We start from the raw sequence: 22411 nt of genomic DNA, 5'->3' as shown, positions 1-22411 counted from the left end.
GCTTTTACTTTTAACTTGGTAGATTTTGCATGGTTGGTGAAGATGTTCAGCTATTGAGTTTCACAATTCATAGCATAAACCAAAATTGTTTTGTGTTATCTTGTGCAATACTGTGTGTAGCATTTTTTAAATGACAACCCATTACATACAAAACGTTTTTCCCATTCAGTAATCAGGTTCAGTCTTTACACTTTTACTTTCTAAAAATCTTCAGCAGGTTTATTTCAGGAATCACGTTATAATGTAATGCCTGCCGCTTGGGAGGCTAAGAAGCTATAGTTTGCCTGAGCTATTTCGGGATACTTAGGTCGCTTTGCTGCATGAATAGAAGTATGACATAAGTGCCTTGGGAGAACACAGTCTATATAGTAGCATATGTGAGACTATGCTTTCTGTTTTTCCCCTCCTCTTGGACGCTCAGAGACATACAAGCAGCCTGCAATAGTAATCTGTCTGCATTATTTTCTTGCAGATTTTAGCAGTTAGCAATCAGCAAAGTTCTGGGGTGCTTTGGTTTTTGGTTTGGTTTGGTTTCGTTTTGGTGAGAACTTCATGCTTTATACAGCTTGACAGGCATTGAGAGGACAGGTTTCTTTCTATTAGTTATGCAAAATATTCCCTCTTCTCTTTCACAATCCCTAACATTTTTTCCTTTCTCTGTAATTTTAGTAAAACCATCATAATTTTAATACACATATAATAGACTAAGTGTTTGGAGCTATATTAACTGATATAAAATTATGTATTTTAAAATATAGCTTTTTTTTAGGAATGAATGGATGCTGTCTTAGAGTGGGATAAGATGTTAACTAGATACACTTCTTTGTGAGGAAATACATCAAGTAAAAAGCTTCATGTTTCATATAGTCTTGGTTCTGAATTAAAACCATGTTAGTGCTACTATTAAAGCAGTATTTTTTTTTCTAGTTAATCCTTTACTAAAATAATTTTGTAGTAAAATTAAATGAAGTAACTACACTACTCAAACTAGAGTTGTTCTTTCCCAGACATTCTCAGATAGTGATAAGGAAGTTTATTCCTGAATTAATTGCAGTAAGTAGGCTCTATATCTTTATTAAAAGGTAATAAAGCAATACTGTTCCAGTGAACTATAGATGGTAAAGTGTTATGCTCTGCAAAGTGTTTCCAAGGTAGTAAGCTAAAAAGCACACCATAATTACTGCATGCAACTGTGCAAATATATCAGCAGTTTTCTGATTAATTGTTCTGCTTTTCAGTTAACTCTTTTTGATGGCTTCCACTGAATCTTGGAGGGGGAAAAAAAGAAAAAAAAATCAAATATAAGTCCTTATAGCTGATACATACAGGCTGATTATCCACAAATATTCTGCATGACCCTTTTTGTTGCCAATGCTTTTAGTTACAGTGTTGTTCTGAAAGGTGAGAATACCTGTACTGCAAAATCTTAATTGGAGTCCTCTGTTACCTTGGCATTTGGAAATGCTACCTGAGCTCAGAAGTGGCTCTCAGGGAGATTCTTGGAGGCTTGCAAGGTACATGCTGTTCTCTGGCAGTGTGGATCAAAGCCAGGCAAGAGAACAGAGGAAAACAGTGGGAAGTGGGAAGGAGATGGTACCCAGGGCACCCCTCATTGAGCTCAGCCCCTGGCCACCTCTGGGGCAGTGGCATCTCAGGACAGCCCACCCTACTCATGTCCCCCAAACAAACCATGGCGAGCTTGAGCATGGTGGGCTTGGCTTCCAAATCACCTGCATGACTTTGATTCATGCTATTATTCCACAGACTCAGGAGCCTATGGGCTTGTCTCTGTGGGTCAGTACTGCTCCGTGCAGTTCTGTGGGTCAGAATAAGAACACTACAGTCTCACCACAACATAAAATATTTAGAAACGTGTTGAAATCACAAAGTCAAGAGATAGGGAGAGCTACAAGATGTAATTCTCTTTATTTGTTGATGTAGCAATCCTGCGCTCTGGTGGAGGATCAGAGTTAACTGAAGGGAAGGAAAGATGGAAGAATGTGAGAAGAAAAGTAACAGAGGGGTCTGTGGGTCCCAGGAAGACAGGAATTTGAGTGACAAGGTTGTGCTGGAGTATAGATAACCCTCTAGCATGTCCCAGAATGTCCTCACACTGCAGTTTCCCATACAAACAAAGTTCACATGAAGAGTAGAAACCAGGCTTCCAGTGTGTAGAGACCAGTGAGAGGATGAAAAAAGTTTACAGACAAGGCAGAGAAACCTGTGCATCATATTTACTCTCTATCCAAAGGAAGCAGTGACTTCAGGGTATGTGGTAAAGGTATGATATTCTTTTCAGTATCAGTCTTACGAAGCATTCCCAAAAAACCCAAGTATCACTCACTGGCAATACCCAGAAGTGCACCAGCTGGCTTCAAGGAGGTGCAGGTGAGCCTGAGCTGTGCAGAGGCTTCCCTTTGCAGAGCTGTTTCTTGGGGCTGTCTGGTTGCAGCCAGGGTGGGCAAGCCTACTCTACACCTTACAAAATTTCTCCCAACTTTGTAGTGACTGAAGTAAAAGCAGATGGTTAGCATTACTGTAAAGGAAGAAGGTGAATTATTTAAGAATGGTTACCTGTTACATTAATGCTGCTGCATTCCTCCACCTCATTCCTACTCATTCTTAACTTCAGGATGTGATTGTGAAATCAGGTGGGTGTGAAATCAGAATATTCCTGAGGAATAGTCTAGAAGGGATAAATGATGGTACAGACTTTTCAGTGAAGATGATTGATTCATCATGTTATTCTTGAAAAGAAATAGCAAGGTAGTAAGGAAACTCACTGTAAGGTAAAACTGTCTCACAGAATTATGTGCACTTGTATGAGAATGTGATCTCACTTTTTTGACTATTTGCAGTTGAAAAATACACCATCACTGTTCCACAGAAAAATGTCATGTTTCTGTTGGGGTTCTTTTTTGTAATGAAGGAGAAGTTTTAACTTAAAAATCAAATATAATTTGAAGGAACTCAATTAAATTTTTTGAAGTTTATGTGAGGAACTGATGGCAAGTCAAGCACCACGATTGTTGGACAACAGTATACTGAGTGGAAAAGGTGCAAGATTTTAGAACTTCTCTGTTTTTTCATTATACAGATAAAAAGTCTAAAGAACTAAAAAACTTCAGGAGTACCAACAGCTTCTTGCCACAGTCTTTTCTGAGTGGTGTGTCTAGAGTTGATATTTGGCTATTTACTTTCTGGGTTGGCTTTCTTCTGTCTTTATTTATTTTGTGTAACATGTGCCAATTCAGGTTTTCCTTGTTTGGGGAATTTAGAGCAAATCCCAGCCTCCCCAGTGCCCCCTAGAGCACAGACCTTCAGTGATTCAGCCTGTGGTATTCTACAGAACAATGCCTCTATTCTTATTTAATTCCAAAAGTGGTTGATATTGCTTGTCTTTGATATCATGACCTTTGGTAGATTGGAAATTGGTGAAGGATGTTGTCAAGTGTGATATTTCATATTTATAGGTATGTGGAACAAAACTGGTCTGTTGGGTGAACTTTCCACAACTTAATACACAAGCAGGGATGCTATATGAAAGTTTTATTTAACAAAGATGAGACAATGCTTGTAGCCTTATCTTCTGTGGGTAGTGTTGTTTCTGGGGATGAATAACTACAACAGAAGGAAAAGATCCAGTAGCACTTATCTGAGATAGCAGCACAGGCTTTCTGACCTAAAGGTGCCATAAAGTAGAACTCTGATGTGAGTGTGACCCCATTTTTTTATTTCCAAGCCTGTGAGGAGGAAGCTGTGGCTGTATCACGCTAACTCAAGCCTGGCTATCCCAAACCAAATCCGTGGTTATTTGGTCAGTGCTGACAAGCCTATTGCATTATAGAAATGATTAATGTATATAATAAATGCTTTTGAATGAGTTGTATACCTCTAGGTTATTTGCATCAGACCAATATTTTAATTAACTGCTGACCTATAGACTGAGAATCCCAGTACTGGAGAGACCAAGAGCAAAACCCAGGGTATTCCTTGAACGTGGCTTTGTCCAAATAGTATGTAGATGTAACCATGAATAGTATTAACAGCATTAATACCACTTAGCACTTGACTGTGGGCAGGCTTTTTTTTCTATACTGGATTAATCCATTTTCCTTTCTGGTATTATGATTGTTTATTGCAATATTACAAATCCCCTGTTGCCATAGCTTAGGAAACTAATCTCCAGCAAAAGAGGGCTGGGACCTCACAGAATTTTCAATTACACTATTAGTAGTTGAAGATGGTAAGTACAGTCCACTGGGGAAGTTCAGTGCAAATTGCACAGCGTCCAAACTCATGAGAATGCTGAAGTACCAAAGATCACATGGAGAATTAAGGCTTTTGTGGATACTGAACACAGCCAGCAGTTAGGGATGACCTTTCCTGAATGAAATCTGACTTTGATGGAATTTGCAGGTGGCTTCATTTAGCAAAATAGGTTTTCATAATCATTATGGGCCTCACATCCTGATGACAATAGAAATCTGCTCCTGTGCCCAAGAGCAAAGTATACTGACAAAGAGGAAGGCAAGAAAGAATATTAGGAGACCTGCCTGGATGAGCAAGGAGCTCCTGGAGACACTGTCATACAAAAAGAAACTGTACAAGGACTGGAAGAAAGGACAGCTAGAATGAGTGGCACATAAAGAAGCTATCTGAGCAGCAGGAGATCTGCTTAGAAAAGATAAAGCTCAGTTAGAACTAAAACTAGCCAAGGACATCAAGGGGAACAGCAGAAGTTTCTGCAGGTAGATTAATGGCAAAAGGAAGACTAAGGAAGGTGTAGCCCCCCCTCAGAAAAGAAGAGCTGGTGAGGAGTGATGAGGAGCAGGCCGAGGTTCTAAAAGACTTCTTTCTCTCAGTCTTCACTGGCAAGGGCTCCAGCCACACTCCCAAAGTCACAGAAGATAATGGCAGAAGCTGAAAGAAGGAAGTGCCCATTGATCAGATTTGTGACCATATGAGGAGCTTGAAAGTGTTCAATTCTTTGGGCCCTGGTGGAATACACCCATAGGTATGGAAGGAACTGGCAGATGAGGTCACTAAACCACTCTCTATTATATTCCAAAAGTCATGGCAGTCTGGGGAAGGCCCCACTGACTGGGAAAGGGGAAACGTAGACCCCATTTTCAAAAAGGGAAAGAAGGATGACATAGGGAACTCCAGGCCACTCAGTCTCACCTTTGTGCCAGTAAGATCATGGAGCAGATCCTTCTGTAGGCACTGCTGAGGCAGAAGCATAATGAAGAGGTGATTTGGTACAATTGGTATGGCTTCTCCGAGGGTAAGTCATGCCTGATAAACCTGGTGGCCTTCTATGACAAGGCCACAACATCAATAGACAAGAGAGCAATCATTGTAACTTATCTGGACCTGAGCAAAACCTTTAACACTCTCCCACACGACATCCTGATCTCCAGGCTGGTAGTATATGGGATTGATGGATGGACCACTCGGTGGATAAGGAACTGGATTGGCAGCTGCACTTAAAGTGGTTGTCAATGGGTCTATGTTCAAGTGGAGGCCAGTGATAAGTGGAGTCCCTCAAGAATCAGTACTGGGACTGGTATTGTTTAACATCTTTATCGGCAGCATGGACAGTGGCACCGGGTGCACCCTCAGCAAGCTCGCCGATGACACTGAGCCGTGTCTGGAATTCAGTCTGGAGAAGAAAAGGCTCCAAGGAGACCTTATTGCAGTTTTCCAATAACTGAAGGGGGCCTAAAAGAAATCTGATGAGGGACTTCTTAGGATTTTGGGTAGTGATAGGACTAGGGGGGAATGGATCCAAGCTAGAGGAGGGTAGACTTATACCAGACTTTAGAAGAATTTCTTCATCACAAGGGTGGTGAGACATTGGAACAGGTTGCCCAGGGAGGTGATGGAAGCCCCATCCCTGGATATTTTTAAGGTCAGGCTAGATGTGGCTTTGGGAAACCTAATCCAGTGGAAAAGGAATGTCAGGAGGTTTGGAACTAGATGATCCTTGTATTCCCTTCCAACCCTGACAATTCTATAATTTGAGGTGGTATATGTATTTTTACTTTTTCTGCCAGTGTCAGTGCTAATAAAGAAGTCTGCATAGTAATCATTGACACACAGAGAAAGAAACCCTTATAACCTAAAAGAACGTGCACACCCTGGGTCCCAACCTTAGAGTTTATATGTTGTTACTCATTATATATGCATGAGATTTCCAGGGAAAGTTTACATATATACAAAGTACTTTCCAAGAGGTGTTTAACATCTGCCTGCCCGTGGTCCTTATCTTTCACACAGGAGGTGCTGCCCTGGTGGCATTCTCTGGGGTCCTAGGGATGAAGGTGACAGCCTTCCTTACACTGCTCTCTTGGTTTCAAAATGTCCTGAGCTGTATAGCTTATCACTGAGTCTGACCTGCTAGGTCAGTTCTGGCCAGTTTCAGGCAGGCATCTTGACTTCCTTATCTTGATGTCTCAAGCTCTTAGGGTCTCTGTAAGAGTCTTTGTGTCCTTATCTCAATGCCTCCAGGTGGGCAGATATTTCACAGCTGCTCCTTCATTAGTTTTAAGTATGCAGATATGTAGATTTATATGATTGCAAAAGCATTTCTACTTCTAAACCCAACCAGCTTTACACTCTTTTCCTTAGCATGATATGCTAAACTGATATTTTTACAAAATGAAAAGGAAAGAAATGCTATTTTCTCTAGTGGATTAAAGGTGAAGATTGAGGCAATTAAGTATTTTGCTTTCTAGCAACGTAAGACATGTCTTAATGAGCCTGACCATTGCTTTACCTGACCTAATATTGCGTCTCTACCTGCAGCAACAGAAGAACATGAAAACCTTTCCAATTTCTGCCATCATATTTTCCAACAGCCACTAGTGTTGCATTAGGGATGGTCCAGGATTTGTCTTTACCTCTTCACTTTACAGTCCATCTAAGGATCTGATTTTCATTAATTTGTCTAATCTCTTCTGTGATTTTACTCACACATGCAGCCTTTTGGCAACCTTTATGACTATGTAGGGAAGCACTTTCTTCACTGTGCTTTAAACTGGTCTACTAGTTTCAACAAGTGTCTCTTAGTTCTGTCATTGTGACATTTGCCAGAAGATACTGCATTCATGTCATCCACCAACTTCGTGTCTTTGTAAAGGTCAACTGTGACATCCTCAGCCTTTTCTTTCAGTATTGAATAGTGTACAGCATACAGTATGTAATATATAATATGTAACAGTCGTAACTTAAAGTAATATAGCAAAAAAAAAAGAGAGAGAAATAAAAGTGAAGAAAAGGACAAGTAGTGCACAATGCAATTGCTCACCGTCTGCTGACTGATGCCTGGGGCTGGTCAACTCCCCACAGTTTATACACTAAGCATGGTGTTTTATGGCAGGGAATATCCCTTTAGCTACTTTAGGTCAGCTGTCCTGCATGCATTCTCTCCCAGCTTTTTGTGCTCCTGCACAGTAGCAAAACATGGAATGTTGGAAAGTCCTTGATTTCTTACTAAGAACTAAACTCGTAAGTATATTATGAGCATTTGTCTCATACTGAATGCGAAACACATCATTATTCTAGCTACTAAGAAAACAAGCCACTTTGAATATAAGAAAAATAGCTCTATCATAGCCAAGAACAGGACAGTATATTTTTCTGGATGTAGCTTGCAAGAGAATGTATCTGAGGAATTGCATTTTCTTCACTGGAGTCAAATTTTATTACTTGGTCTGATTCACAGAATCAGAGAATTGTTTCCATTGGAAAAGGCCTCTAAAATCATCAAGTCAAGCCATTACTTAACTCTGCTAAACCATGTCTGCTGGCACAACACCTGTGCATCTTTTAAACATGTCCAGGGATGGTGATTCAAACGCCTTCCTGGGGATGCTGTTCCAGTGTTTGATAACCCTTTCAATGAAGATTTTTTTTCTAATGTTCAACATAAACCTCCCTTGGTGCAACTTGAGGACATTTCATCTCTTCCTATTAGTTGATACTAGGGAGAAGATACCAACATCCACCTCATGACAACTTCCTTTCAGGTAGTTGTAGAGAGCAGTAAGGTTTCCTATCAGCTTGACATGTTGTTTTTGTTTGGTTTATTTGTTTCTTTAGAAAAACATTATTTCAAAACAGCAGCTCTTATTATACTCACATTAAAGTAATTGGATTTTATTTTGGCACATCTAGTACTTCTCCAGAACAATGCAAAGGCAAGACATGCCAAAAGATTGTATTGACAAGAAAAAAAAGGTCAAAAATCTCAAAAATCACTCGCTCAACTTGAAATTGCAGTCAAAAAAGCCAATGTCATAATGGGCATCATCAACAAAGGTACTGGGGAAAAGAGCAGGCATAATTTTGCTACAGTATAAAAGCCCTGATGTGTTTATGTCTTCAGTAATGCATGCCATTTGGCCTCTGTATTTCAAGGACACAGTGATGTTTGAGGAAATAATAGTGAACAGCAGCCAAAATGATCACAGGATGGGTCATCAGCCTTTTTAGGAAAACATCCCTTAACTTTCTACAGGATAGAACTTCGTGCTAAATTCACATCCATGAAGTCTCCAAGTAGTGATGTCACCATTCTAATGGCAGCGTAAATGGCTCAATCTCATTACTGATGCAGCTATAGTATGATATGATCCTTTAAATATTTTTATTTCTTCAAAAATTATGAAACATTTTCAATCCTATTATGTACAAAAAGACAGAACATTGCACGGCATTAGGAACTAAATGGCAGAAGCTGTCTGCTCCTCTGACCTCATTTTTGGGGATTCAGGAAGCACAAAGAATGATTAATGAATAAATGTGTTTTTTCTCCATTTAATTTGCTAGTTTTGTAATAGCACTTGATGGTGCTGTTTCACACTAACACACTCAAAACCTCATGCCCTAAGTCAAAAACATTTTTCTCTATAGATACTTAAGACATTTCTCCTTTTGTGTTAAGCATTAAAAAAAAAAGAGGATTGCTTCAGAAGTACAAAAAAATGTGGCTTTTCTGTCAGAGATCTCAAAATAAATTCAGCACAAATCAGTTGGAAAAATTGCATTTCAGTAGTTTCATTGTGCTATATTTCAGTTATTTAAATCAAATACTTGAATAAAGGGTCATGGCAGACTGCAAAAAAGGGTTTATTTTGATGAAAAAACTTTCAGAAATTGTAACTGACCATTCTGAAATTTGCCCTTGCATTTCTTTTAAAGTTAATTTATGTTGTTTAGTTTTCAGCCTTTGGAGGAAATTCCCATGTGTCTAAGACCCTATGGCAAATTGCTCTACCACATGTATCCATAACATCTTTCAAAGAAAGAAGGATGTGGATGCTGTATACATACAATGCAAGACAACACGTGGCAGACTTGTGCTGCCCTGGAAGCTGGTGGTATGATACTGTACAGAGACTAGTTTGCACTCTGCAGCAGTGACATGGCTATGCTGTTTTGTTAACCCAATAACTAATTCCATATAGTGTCATGCCACTGCTGCTGGCATCCAACCACACAAATATCAGGGCAGATTCCAGCAAGCAATTTTAGGAAACCCTTTCAAAGATACATATATGGAGAAAAAAAATCCATTTGCTAGAAAAATATCTTGGCTGCTGCTGCCCTGAAGCATGGCCTACACAAGATCAGTTACATAAAACCATCTTCCTTCTTAGAGCTTTGTATTCAAAATAATCTTTATTGTATCAGAGATTTCCATGTTTAGCGATTTAAAGCTTTTGAGCAGTGATGTTGTTTGACATGTAAGGTTTCCTTGACTTGGTCAATATTTGTTCTCATGTCATACCTCTCTAGATTTGCCTTATTATCTGGGGTCCAACTCTGTAGTTTTTTATTTTGCACTTTTCCTATTCTGCTTATTTGCATTTAAATTTTCCTTCCCAGCTGAGTTTGAATTAGCCCTCAGCATTTAAATATCATGAAAATTTGCCTTTGTGCAACAACTCTGTTATTTTCATAATGTTAATCTTATTTAATGAAAAAAATAAATAATCACTGGGTTTCAGGTTTTGCCTACAGACCTTCCACATATAAAAGGTATTTATGTGCCTCAATCTGAGCAATTGTATAATTGTATTAGGGTAGCTTTCACCTTTCCTTGTTCAAATTCTGCTGTAGTGTTTGCCAGCCTTACTGGTGTATGACAAATCTAGTTATATTCTAAACAGCTTAAGCCTTTCAGCATTTTCATTTCTTAAGTATAATGCCTATAAACTTGGACAAGTATGTTTTTGTAGATGAGCATAAATATATTTATATGTTTCATACTATAAATTGCACTTTCTTTTGTATCTCTCTATTTTTCAAGTGTCTCATGTGCTTTAGCCCTCCTAGGTTATGCGTTTTCATATTTAATATGAGACGCCACAGTGTGGTAAGGTCTCTGTTTCTTATGGTGTATATCACCAAATGAAGTGCATCACACTCCTCTAAATTACCTCCTGTGTCTGTCTGTTCATAGGCTTATTGTTATCATCTCATAGCGTCCCAAGTATGGTGTATCTGAATTGTACATGCAAGTGCTATTTCCTTTTTGCTTCCTAATTATTGTTTCGGTCAAGTTTTTTGTTCATTTGTGAAAATGCATCTGCTTCCACTTGATGTTTTGCACTTGGCATAGTTCTAGCAATATCTGTGTAAATCCAAGCCTTATAGTCATGTGGAATTCTCAGCTCTCACATTTAAAAATAGAAGATTCACTGATGACAGAAAAGGTTGTAACTTTGAATTCAAAGTTTCAAAAAATTAAAAGGTGATAAAAAGATGTTACTAGTTTATGAAATCTCACTATTTTAAAGAATATGCTCATATAGTCAATAGAGGAAATGGTGTAGGTCTAGCAGACCATCCAGAATATCAGGAGTGACATCCTACCACAGGCAGATGCTCCCAGTTGTCATCTGAGCTCTCTCTTCAAGGATAGCCACATGCAGACAACTGTGCAAATCTGTGCTGTAAATCCCTGCGTGATCTGTAAACAAAACATTTTTTTCATGCTTTGACAGGTGATGTTGACAGGTTTTTAGGAGATAAAAAGTTGTCAACATCAATTTTGGTTTGTGTATTTACTGCTTATTCTTGATCATGTGTTCACTCACTTTCCATGCTTTGCATAAAGATGGCATGAGAAGGCCTTTATCTGCTAGGGGGTGAAATGTACATAGGAAAAGGGAAATACAGAGAAAGGATGTCTAGTAGACCTAAATGCCATTTCACAAGCACTAGATAGATCTCATCCAATTCCTGTGCACTTTTTTTTTCATCATTTTTAGTTTGTTAAGTCTGAAACTGAGTAAAGTTGTCAGCAAACACAGCTGCATTTTGTAGACAGAAATATGACAAAGTAAAGATGAACATTCAAAAGTTAATGGGCCTGCACATGCAGTAGGAGTGTCAGACCACTATTTAAGTGAGTTCTGACAGACTCAGTAACGGTAAAATGGAATGTACTCACTTAGGACAGATGAAAAACTGGAACAAATGAAAATATCAAGCTGCAGAAGAACAACAGCAACGTCAGTACATCTGCTGGCAGATGTTCTGGTTATACTCATCAGCAGACATTTTTCAGTAGTGGAGGTCATATTAGTCCTTTGTTGCTATTCCTGCATACTTCTGGGACTACTGGAAAAAAAGCCTACACAGAGATACCTTAAGAAGGTCAGTAATGGAAAGGGGAGAAAAAAACACCGTATGTTCTTAAACACCATATGTTCTTTCAGGCTGGAAATGGAACTAAGGCCCTGAAGGGTATCCCTTGCTGATGCTGGAGAATCAGGTCCCCTCTTCGGCCCTCTTCCATTGTAATGCAAGTTTTCTTCTAAGCATGTTCAGTGATGTGAAAGCAATTAAAAATGTACAAAGGACTGCTCCACTTGAGCATGTTTCTGTAAAGTACAGCTTGGAAGCACTTTGCAGCTGGAAAGCTAAGCTGAACAGGACATTAAGAGTGATGTTGCTAAGGTTTCCAAATGAGTTTCAGGTTTTCTTCACGTCTCTTTAATTTTTGCATTACTTCAGTCTTTAAACAACATTGAGTTTTGAACTTGAAATACCCTGTAACTCTACAATAATTTAATTTTCTACTACTCTAATTAGGTCATGCCACTTGTTCAACCACCTGGATGTTGAACAATTCATGCAGTACAGGCTGCTGTTTCCAATGGACTCTGCTCAGGCCATTCCTGGCATCATGTCTGCTTAGGAACAAATCTTCTGTTTGTTTAAATGGAAGAACCTCTGTGCCAAAAGTTAAGGAAATGCTAATTCATGACAGCAGACAGTTGGGTTTGGATAGCTTTTTTTTCCTGGTTCATATTTTGGCTGTTGGTCTTCTTTGCATTTCTTTACTTTTTCATACTCACTGCTTGACAGTTTTTTTCCCACAAATTCTGAAAAAGTCCAACCAGACCTGATTGTGATCTTTCTACAAAACAGGGCCAAAAAGACGAATTGGATGTGTGTCAGAAACTGTTGAGACTTTCTTTCCAAGGTGGAAAACAATGATGTTTGCCTGACTTCTTTTCTGTCTTTATTTTACAATACAAACCTCTGTAGGATTCAGATAATAAGACAGTAAACATGTGCCTTATTTATGTTGAGAGAAAAAGCTTTCTGCTTAAGTCACTCTGGCTACTCCAGTTTACATCTTGCATAGTAGTAATTTTTTGTCAACAAACTATTCAGTACTGTAGAATCACAGAATCATAGAATCAACCAGGTTGGAACAGACCTCCAAGGTCATCCAGTCCAACCTAGCACCCAGCCCTATCCAGTCAACTAGACCATGGCACTAAGTGCCTCATGCAGGCTTTTCTTCAACACCTCCAGGGACAGTGCCTCCACCACCTCCCTGAGCAGCCCATTCCAATGGGAAATCACTCTCTCTGGGAAGAACTTCCTCCTAACATCGATCCACTTTAAGAACACATGCCATAATTTTCGGTTCCTGTACTCTGGAAAAGGGACTTTTAAAACATGAAATTTAAAATTTCCCTCCTCAGCAGCTCACAATATACTAAGAACCAACACTGAAGTATCCCCCTCTAAAAATAGTTTCAGTATTACTGCTCATTGTTCAGTGCAGCTCTACTAGCTCTGGAAGGCAGCGAGTGTCTAACAATCTGAACAGATTGTTACCTTCTCCCCCTTATTCTTTATAAGTTTTTATTTGGTATTTTTCTTTGTCTTAAGTTTCTAGCAGTTCAAAACATACTGGTAAGCTTTGTAAGAAAGGTTATAGATGTTAAGGCTGGGGGTGATGGGTCAGCAATGTGCCTTTGTGGCCAAGAGGGGCAACAATATCAAGAAAAGTGTGCCCAGCAGGTCTAAGGAGGTTCTTCTCCCCTCTACTCTGTTCTGGCGAGACCACACCTGAAATACTGTGTCCAGTTTTGGGCTTCCCAATTCAAAAGAGACAGAGATCTTCTGGAGTGAGTTCAACAGAGAGACACAAGGATGATTAGTGGACTTGATCATCTCCCCTTTGAAGACAGACTGCAAGACCTGGGGCTTGAAAAGACTGAGAGAGGATCTGATCAATGTCTGTAAATATCTGAGGAGTGGACGTCAAGTGGATGAAGCCAATCTCCTTTGGGTGGCACACAGTAATAAGACAAGGAACAATGGATGCGAACACAAACACAGAAGGTTTCACCTCAACATGAGGAATGTGGTGGTTTGAGGGCCTCCAGGTTATCCCAGATTTCCTAAAAAAGCTGCAAAGACCAAGATCCATCACAAGGGCTGAACTGGATGGCCCCGGATATTGTGATTTTGTTATTCAAGCCCATAAATCCTGCAGACACTTTAAAAGTGGGCGGTAAGGTCGACTCACTCTTTTCTGCCTGCCTCTCCAAGCCTTCACAAGGATCCTTATCTCATAACTAGGTAACTGTGTAGGAGGACCCTGGGGTAGGCCACAGCCTGGTGCAGTGAATTTTGGCCTGTTTGGTGCCCAGTGGGAGGTAATGAGCACTGGGAGGTGTGTGCTTTTTGGTGGTTTAACTTCGGTTTTCTTGAGGGGATGTTTTTTGGGTGAATTCTCACGTATCCTGTTATCTGTGTTAGGTGTTAAGGATTCCTGTCCTGCGCATTTTTAAACACAACCTTTCTGTATTCATCTCCAATGCAGTGAAAGTGTTATTATTTTACTGCACTTTTTCCCTTAGGAAAAGAGAAAAGTAAGATAATCTTAGTCTGTCGCACTCTTGCACAAAAAAAACTACAACAGAGTAGTGGTGGAGATGCCAGGGATTGAACCCAGGGCCTCATAGAAGGCCTCAGTGGGCTGCACGACACAGCTCAATTCCCTGCCAGCCATATCCCCCATGGACCATGAGATAAGAACATGTGCTGTTCCCAGAGAGAAGGGAAGGGAAGGAGGTCAGGCACTTTTAAGCTATGATACCAGAAGACAGAATAGAATAACAATATTACAGTATTCTGGGATGAGCAAGTCCATCCCCTTGGGATTGGCCTCTGTCCCTATGGTTTTGTTAAAGGAGACCCAGGATCCCTCAAACTACCACAAGGAGAAATTTCTTTACAGTGAGGGTGATGGAGCACTGGAACAGGCTGCTCAGAGAGATTGTGGAGTCTCTGGAGGCTTTCAAAACCTGCCTGGATGCATTCTTGTGTGGACTGCTCTAGGTGATCCTGCTTTTTGGCAGGGGTGTTGGATTCAGTGATTTCTGGATGTCCCTTCCAACCTCTAACATTCTGTGATTCTGAAATCAGTTATCTAGAAGGTGAAGCTGCTTACTGCTCTTACAGTTATCACAGGAAATCTTTCAGTTGTATCTACACAGAGAGAAAATCAGACAGGAATCGAGGAGTAACAGATAGAGGAAAGCATTCAAGAGGAAATAGAGGATGCACAGAGTAAGGGGTCATTTAAAAGATAGAATATTTTTGGAAGATATGTAAGAGAGCACATGGATCAGAGCCAATGGAACCCCAGTTCAAACCTTGCTGATGATCAGTGTTAGCCACTGTAATTGTGTAATTAATTATCTTTTGGAAACTCAGCCTCTTCTCTGTCAGTTCTCAAACATGCAGTCCAGATGCCCTTCACTTAATGAACCTGAAAATGATGCTGGCTGGCTCAGTGATATTGAAGCTGTGCCCTTTTCAGCCTAGTCTGCAGAATTTTGTTTTTTGATTCACTCTCTTGGAAATACCAGCCAAGCCAATGTCTGTTTTTTCTTTTAATGTCACTCTTGTCCCATGATATTCACCTCAGTGCAGTCTGCTCTGAATTCCTTACTATTAAGGAAAGATCTGTTCTTGCCCAGGTTTCAGTATGACCAAAGTGTCTATTTAGGTTCAGTGCCATGTGGGCTCCAGAGCATTTGAGAAAACATTTAAAGTGACTCAGTCAATATTGGCACAGGCACTGTTTTTTATGCTTGGTGACTTAATTGCTGACATATGTTTTCCATTCTTTAATGGCCAGAGATTTGAGCCGGAAAAATGTTAGGAACCATTCTTGGAACCCCTATTGGTGGTGGCAGCCCTAATAATGTCATAGCAATTATGGCAAATCAAATGCCACAATAACTTGTTAAAAGGATTTTATCTCTTGGTACTACTTGGTTTATAACTGATGTACATGCACAGGTTAGCCCTTCCAAAAGAATCTAACTTTTGGTTCTAGAGATCTATGTTTCCATGAAGTCCTTACTCATATTTATCAGCAGTTCCATCATTCATCCTTGATTCACAGATACTAATTACATTTGCATTTTTGGCAAGCAGGGCATTCACAGTTGTGAAACAATGCATTTTTCTTCTTGGAATTTCTATTCTTGGAAAAGGCTGGAAATGAATAACTAGGAAATGACATTTTGTAAAGCCATCACAGCTTTTCATCTAGTCCAGACAGCCTTTTCACCTCAGAAATGCTTTACCCACCTTTGCCAAAAAGCTGACCTTACGACTTTGTTACTGATGTTGTACAAGTTTCTCACAATTATTTGTTTGAAGAGTAAAACATAATTTTGTCTTTATGCTGTCTGTATAATCACCTGGTTTTAGACGAGTAGGAAGCATGCATTCATGAGTTCTAGTAGCTCTTTAGAACATCTTGCTTAATCACCTAAGTTGATTGATTTCGTAACCAGTGATTATGTTCCTACTGGTTACTGGTACTAGAAATAGGAGTCCTGTATAATTCCTAATAATTGAAAGCAAAATACTGTCATTGTTTTATCATTAAGGTAGACCAGTTTTTCTCTCTGGCTTCTCTAATTTTTCTGTTTCAGATATAATCATGTTAATATTTGGGGTTTTGCTTCAAAACAAGATTTTATTTTAATTTAAATATTCATGGCAATCAGAAATCAATAATGGCAAAACAAAGAAAAAGGATGGTAACTTTCCAGTATTTTCAGGAGTCCTTGGAACAAACTATTGAAATACACTAATAATACAGTTATAATATTAATTAAATATCCACTATATCTGTTTTAACTAGAGAAGAAAATTAAAGGGCTAGCAGCTCTTGAAATGTACTTTTGCTCATGGGTATATTTAATTTTCTTCAATCTCTTATCAAAAATATGGGTAAATAGATTTTTTTTTTTTCATAGAAAAAATTCTGTGCAAGAAAGGATGCATCAGCAGGATATTTCTTCCCTCTTGTCCACTCACATCCAGCCCATTCCAGCTTTGTCTCTTCCTAGGAGTGTGAATATTCTTCATCTTGTTTTGTATTTTCTCATCCTAATCCTGATGAGCAATGATTTTGAGAGTAGCCTTCTGAACGTCTCTGACATTGCTGTATTCTCTCTGTACTGCTTTAGACAAGCATTTGGTTTCAGAGTTACCTCTTTGTCTTTTTGAAGCTAAATTAGCCTCAGACATTGTATTCATTGGAGCAAATGAAAAGGCCCCGTTTCCTGAAATTTAGCTTTACAGAGTGAGATCTTGTGTAATATTCTTCATTACAGCTGTTTGGAAGATAAATTAAATCCAGCTTTCTATAAAGGATGGAAAATAGAGACCATCACAAACATTACTCTGTAAAGTAATAGTTCATGGAGGTTAAAAAGTATACAAACATCTCCATTGTTGGTTATTTTACGCTCTCAGGTGTCAGGTAATTGTATAAACTTTAAGTAAAAGTAAACTTGAAGTAAAAGCAGAAATTGCCTCCCCCCCCCCCTTTTCTCCTCTGCTTTTAATACTAATGAAGGATGTTGGTTTTTTTTAATCGAATATTTCATGTCTGAAGCATCCTCGTAGAAATCTCTGGAATTGTACCAACCCTAGAATATTCTGCAGATTCATACTTATTGTTTTCAAATTACACTCCTGTGTTGACACTTCAGTTTATTAGCAAAGCCTGCCTTGGTCTCTCAGCCTATTTCATTCACGCCATAGGTGGAAGAGGTGGGGGAAAAAAAAGAACAATACAGGAAATTATGTACTGCCAGGCTTCCTTAAGCCACAGCTGCCAGGTTAACAGGAGGAGACAGTGGACCATGTGCTGTCCTAGTAGGGCAGTTTAGTAGGTATGGCAAACACATATTAGGCCACTAATAGATTTTTCTCCTTTAAACCTCAGTTATGTGTTATTCGCTGCAATAATTAGTAGTTTGTTGTTAATTATATAAAAGCAAACAAACCCACCAAACCTATATATTTTTTTAAACTTTTTTTAAAAATTTATTACATTTTTGTAACTTTGTTGACCTCTTTTTTTACCCCACTCTTTTTCTTTTGTGTTTATTCTCTCCATTTGCTTCCAATTGTTAGAATAATACCAAGCCTAGTGTCTTCTTTCATACCATTTTTAATTATGAGGTCCTGAAAAGTAAATGTACCAAACCAAGTAAATAAGTGATTGTTTTCTTTTCCTCTTTCTATTCCTTCATGTGCTTCGTATGAGGAAAAAAGGGGAAAAAAAATCTACATTTTTAACCTCTCTAAACTTTTGATAGCTTCTTAAAAAGCAATGCTATTGATATTTCTACTGCTCTTACTACTACTCAGAAAAAACACTAATTTTAGGTCTTAAAAGATTTATGTACATATATTTATGACCGGACCTCTTAGCAGTTTACAAGTTACTCATTTTGCAGGTAGGGAAATGGAAGCACAGAAGGGGATAATGATTCACTCAGATGATTCATCTAGTGAAAAAACAGGTTTTTGTAACCTTCTTGTCCTACTGCATTCCTGCAAAAGAAAAGAAGGGGAGGATTCCCTTATAGTTTACATTGTAAAATATAAGGAAAGGATTTCCTTATAGTTTACGTAGTAAAATATCAGCGTCCCTCCCACAGCTGCTGGGAGGGAGGGGGAGCAGGTAGGCAAGTCTTCTTAAAGTTTCTCCTTGAGGGCTGAAGACTTTAACTGTGAGTTCTGCTCTAGAATTGTAGGCTAGACAGTATGATGAATTGTGCATCTACAATAGTGCCAGCTGGGGAGAGCACATAACCACATGGCCATGTGTGTGATTAGCTTAGCAGAACTTTGGATCTGTAAATTGAGTTTTGCTGAAAAGAGCTGTTTGAAAAGTACTTTTTATTTGGCAAAATTGTTGATTCTCCTGGGAGCAATTCAGAGCATGAAATAAACAGATATTAGTGGAAAACAGTTGAAGACAAAGCTTGTACCAAAAGTAATAGTGTTATGGTGACATTTTTTCAGCTGTAGGGGACTAGTGCAAGATCTCTCCTTCTAGGTCTTTTGGACTGCACGTTTTATAGTGTTTCCAGAGTAATATAGTCACCTCCTTGTCACAAGTAATTATGCCATGTCTTCTTCCAATTTAAGTAATGACATCAGCATCAGAGAAATAGACTTTCAGAGTCAAGTTACTAAACAGATTATTTTTTTCATGCAAAATAAAAAAAAAAAATACACATTTTTTCCTGAAAACAGGAGATGCTTTTATGCATTATAAGGGTGCCCTTATGCATTTTATTTACTTTGTTGTTGTTTTTTGTTTGTTTCTGAGGTTGTTTGTTTGGTTTTTTTGTTTGTGTTATTGCTTCTGTTTGTAAACATGTGGGATTTTGATAATTTCATTATAAGAAAATGTAGTTCAGTAGTTACAATTTCATTTAAAAAAAATCACAATGGTTTTGTAGCTTAAACATGTAATCCTATGGTGATAGACAGAGGGCTTGTCTCAAGTGTGAAGAAAGACTTTTTTTTCCTAGCTAATGGAGAGTGGCAGCAGAGGAGTGGTTTCAGCAGAGATAATGGTGGATGGATGTGTACAGCAGTAAGCAATCAGTCAGCTCCACTTCTATATTGTTAATGCAAACTGGAGCATTAAGTTTCTTCTCAAGAGCTGGCATACAGTTGTGGATAGCTCTTTAATTGATGAGAAAAGCCTGAGCCTGAGCTGTGTTTGAACGTATTGATAGGTTCTGTAGGCACATGCTGCTGCCCTGCATGGGGCAGATTGAGTTGTAATTCCAGTAAAACACTTGGTATTGCTTTGTGAGGAGAATGTTTGGTTTTATTTTTACAATGCACACTGATTTTTATCAGTTTTTGCCTGATTCAACCCACTACATCAAATCTGTTTCCAAGTTTGTTTAATACTGGAAAAAATGCCTTGTTCCAAGTAAAGAATGTAAACTGATATTTCTGTTACCACATTCCTGTGTAGAGAAAGACTCATTTCTTTGGTGTGAGGCATGCTTAACTTAGCTCTCTGTGTGGCATTTGTAGCAGCTAGAGGTTTGACCTTTTTCCTTTTCCTAGTTAATTTAGAAATAGATCTTGAGAACTTGTAGACTGCTGCTACAACATATAGTGATTTTACATCTTCTAGCATGTTCTTTATTTTCTAATAGTTGAAGTATTGTATTTATAGCTAGATTTCAGAGACCAAGATTCATGTACACAATGGACTTCTTACAGTGATTGACAGAAAATTCAAAGACAAGGTAGGCCCACAGGAGATTTTAGTGAGAATGTGCTTATATTACAATAGCAGTTAATTAAAATGAGACTATAAATGAGGTGTTCCACAGGTTTCCAAGTCTGCAGAAAATTAAGTTAATCAGGCGTGCATTATAACCAAAATGGAACATGCACTTGTTTATGTGCATACTTAAGGCTACGAAGCAAATCTGCAACACTGCTTTCGAAGTCTCTCATTTCTCATGGTCTACCTGTAATGGCTGTTGATAGTGCTACAATAGGCTGAAAAAGAACATTGGAGAAGAACAACAGCAAAGGCAAGAGTTTAGAGAATGTAGGGCATCTTTCCAACATACACAGATGCATGCACAATAACTTCAAATCCACATCATTATGAGTCAAGCACCAAAGGAAATTACATTATGACTGACTTGGGAATCTTGATTTAGTCCTGTGCATTAATAATGTGATGCAGAATTTACCTATACCATTCCATTGTGCTTTTACTTCCCTGAATGCACAGAATGAGTGCGAGTCAAGCCTGACCTTGATTGTCTCCAGGGATGGGGCCTCCACCACCTACCTGGGCAACCTGTTCCTGTATTCCACCACCTCATAGTAAAGAACATCTTCCTAATATCCAATCTAAATCTGCTATTTCCTAGTTTAAAACCATTGCCCTTTGTCCTATCACTACAGGCCTTTGTGAACAGTCCTTCCTCATCATTCTCGAAGTTTCACCACCCTCAAAGTTCTTCACCATGAGGGTGGTGAGACAGTGGAACAGGTTGCCCAGGTAGGTAGTAGAAGCCCCATTCCTGGAGGTTTTTAAGGCTAGACTGGATGTGGCTCTGAGCAGCCTGATCTAGTGTGAGGTGTCACAGTATCACAGTATCATCAGGGTTGGAAGAGACCTCACAGGTCATCAAGTCCAACCCTTTACCACAGAGCTCAAGGCTAGACCATGGCACCAAGTGCCACGTCCAATATTGCCTTGAACAGCTCCAGGGACGGCGACTCCACCACCTCCTCGGGCAGCCCATTCCAGTGTCCAATGACTCTCTCAGTGAAGAACTTTCTCCTCACCTCGAGCCGAAATCTCCCCTGGTGCATCCTGAGGCTGTGTCCTCTTGTTCTGGTGCTGGCCACCTGAGAGAAGAGAGCAACCTCCTCCTGTCCCTGCCCATAGCAATGGGGTTGGAACTGGATGATCTTTGAGGTCCCTTCCAACCCTGATAATTCTGTGATTCTTTGATTCTTGTAGTTCCCCTCCACCTGGAAGACCACTATGAGGTCTCCACAGAGCCTTGTCTTCTCAAGGCTGAACATCCCTGAATTTTTCAGTCTGTATTTGTAGGAGAAGTGCTCTGATCATCTTTACAGCCTTCTGGACCTGCTGCAGCAGGTCAGTGTCCTTCTTGTGTTAAGAGCACTAAAGCTGGACACAGAATTCCAGGTGAGATCTCACCAGAGCAGAGTGGCAGAATCACCCCTCACAGTCTGATGGCCACTCTTTTTTTGATACAGCCCAGGATATGATTTGCCTTCTGGACTGCAAGTGCACATTGTTAACTGATGTCCAGTTTTTGTCCACCAGTAGCCCTAAGTCTTTTCCTACACAACTGTTCTCTATTACATCATCCGCCAGCCCATACTGTTAATGAGGGTTGTACTGATCCAGGTGCTGGACCTTGTTTTTGGCCTTGTATCTCATGAGGTTCACCTTGGCCCCCTTTTCCAGCTTCTCTAGGTCTCTGTAGATGAGATAGAATCACAGAACAGAATAATAGAATGGTTTAGGTTGGAAGTGACCTCAAAGATCATCTACTTCCAACCCACTACCATAGGCAGGGACACTTCCCACTAAAACAGGTCACAGCACCTCTGTCTCCTGTTTACCAATGGCATTGTAATGTTCAAAACCATAACTTTTACTACCTGGTTGTAGTTTCTACTCTGTCTGCCAACGCCAGAAATGGATGGATGTGATTATTGTGAAATAACTGTTGCAGTTAGAAATAGTTGAGCCATGATTTCTGTAATGTCTAAGTAATGCTATCCATTTCTGTGTTAATTTCTGTGTTTATTTTTATTCTGTTGCTTTGCCTTCATCATAGAATCACAGAATCATGGAATCATAGAATGGTTTAGGTTGGAAGAGACCTCAAAGATCATTTAGTTCCAACCCCCTGCCATAGGCAGGGACACCTCCCACTAGAACAGGTCACTCAAGGACACATCCAACCTGGTCCTGAACACCTCCAGGGAGGGAGCATCCACAACCTCTCTGGGCAACCTGTTCCAGTGTTTCACCATCCTCACTGTAAAGAACTTCTTCCTAACATCTAGTCTAAATCTCCCCTCTGCCAGTTTAAACCCATTATTCCTCATCCTGTCATTACAAGACCTTGTAAATAATCCCTCCCCCCAGCCCTTCTGTAGACTCCCTTCAGATACTGGAAGGCCACTACAAGATCTCCTCAAAGCCTTCTCTTCTCCAGGCTGAAGACCCCCA

General features: G+C 39.5%; 2 protein-coding genes across 4 annotated transcripts in view; one reads left to right on the top strand and one right to left on the bottom strand.

Moving 5' to 3' along the window:
- The window catches only part of RAB3C (RAB3C, member RAS oncogene family), a 448802-nt gene that overhangs the window by 62493 nt on the left and 363898 nt on the right, over positions 1–22411 (bottom strand). The window lies entirely within an intron of this gene.
- Positions 1–22411, top strand: part of PDE4D (phosphodiesterase 4D) — a 422688-nt gene that overhangs the window by 239546 nt on the left and 160731 nt on the right. The gene's annotated exons all lie outside the window — the stretch shown is intronic.

This window comes from Pogoniulus pusillus, chromosome Z (genome assembly GCF_015220805.1).
Source record: "Pogoniulus pusillus isolate bPogPus1 chromosome Z, bPogPus1.pri, whole genome shotgun sequence".
In the NCBI taxonomy this organism is placed as follows: domain Eukaryota; kingdom Metazoa; phylum Chordata; class Aves; order Piciformes; family Lybiidae; genus Pogoniulus; species Pogoniulus pusillus.
This window is presented reverse-complemented; position numbering and strand designations above follow the sequence as displayed.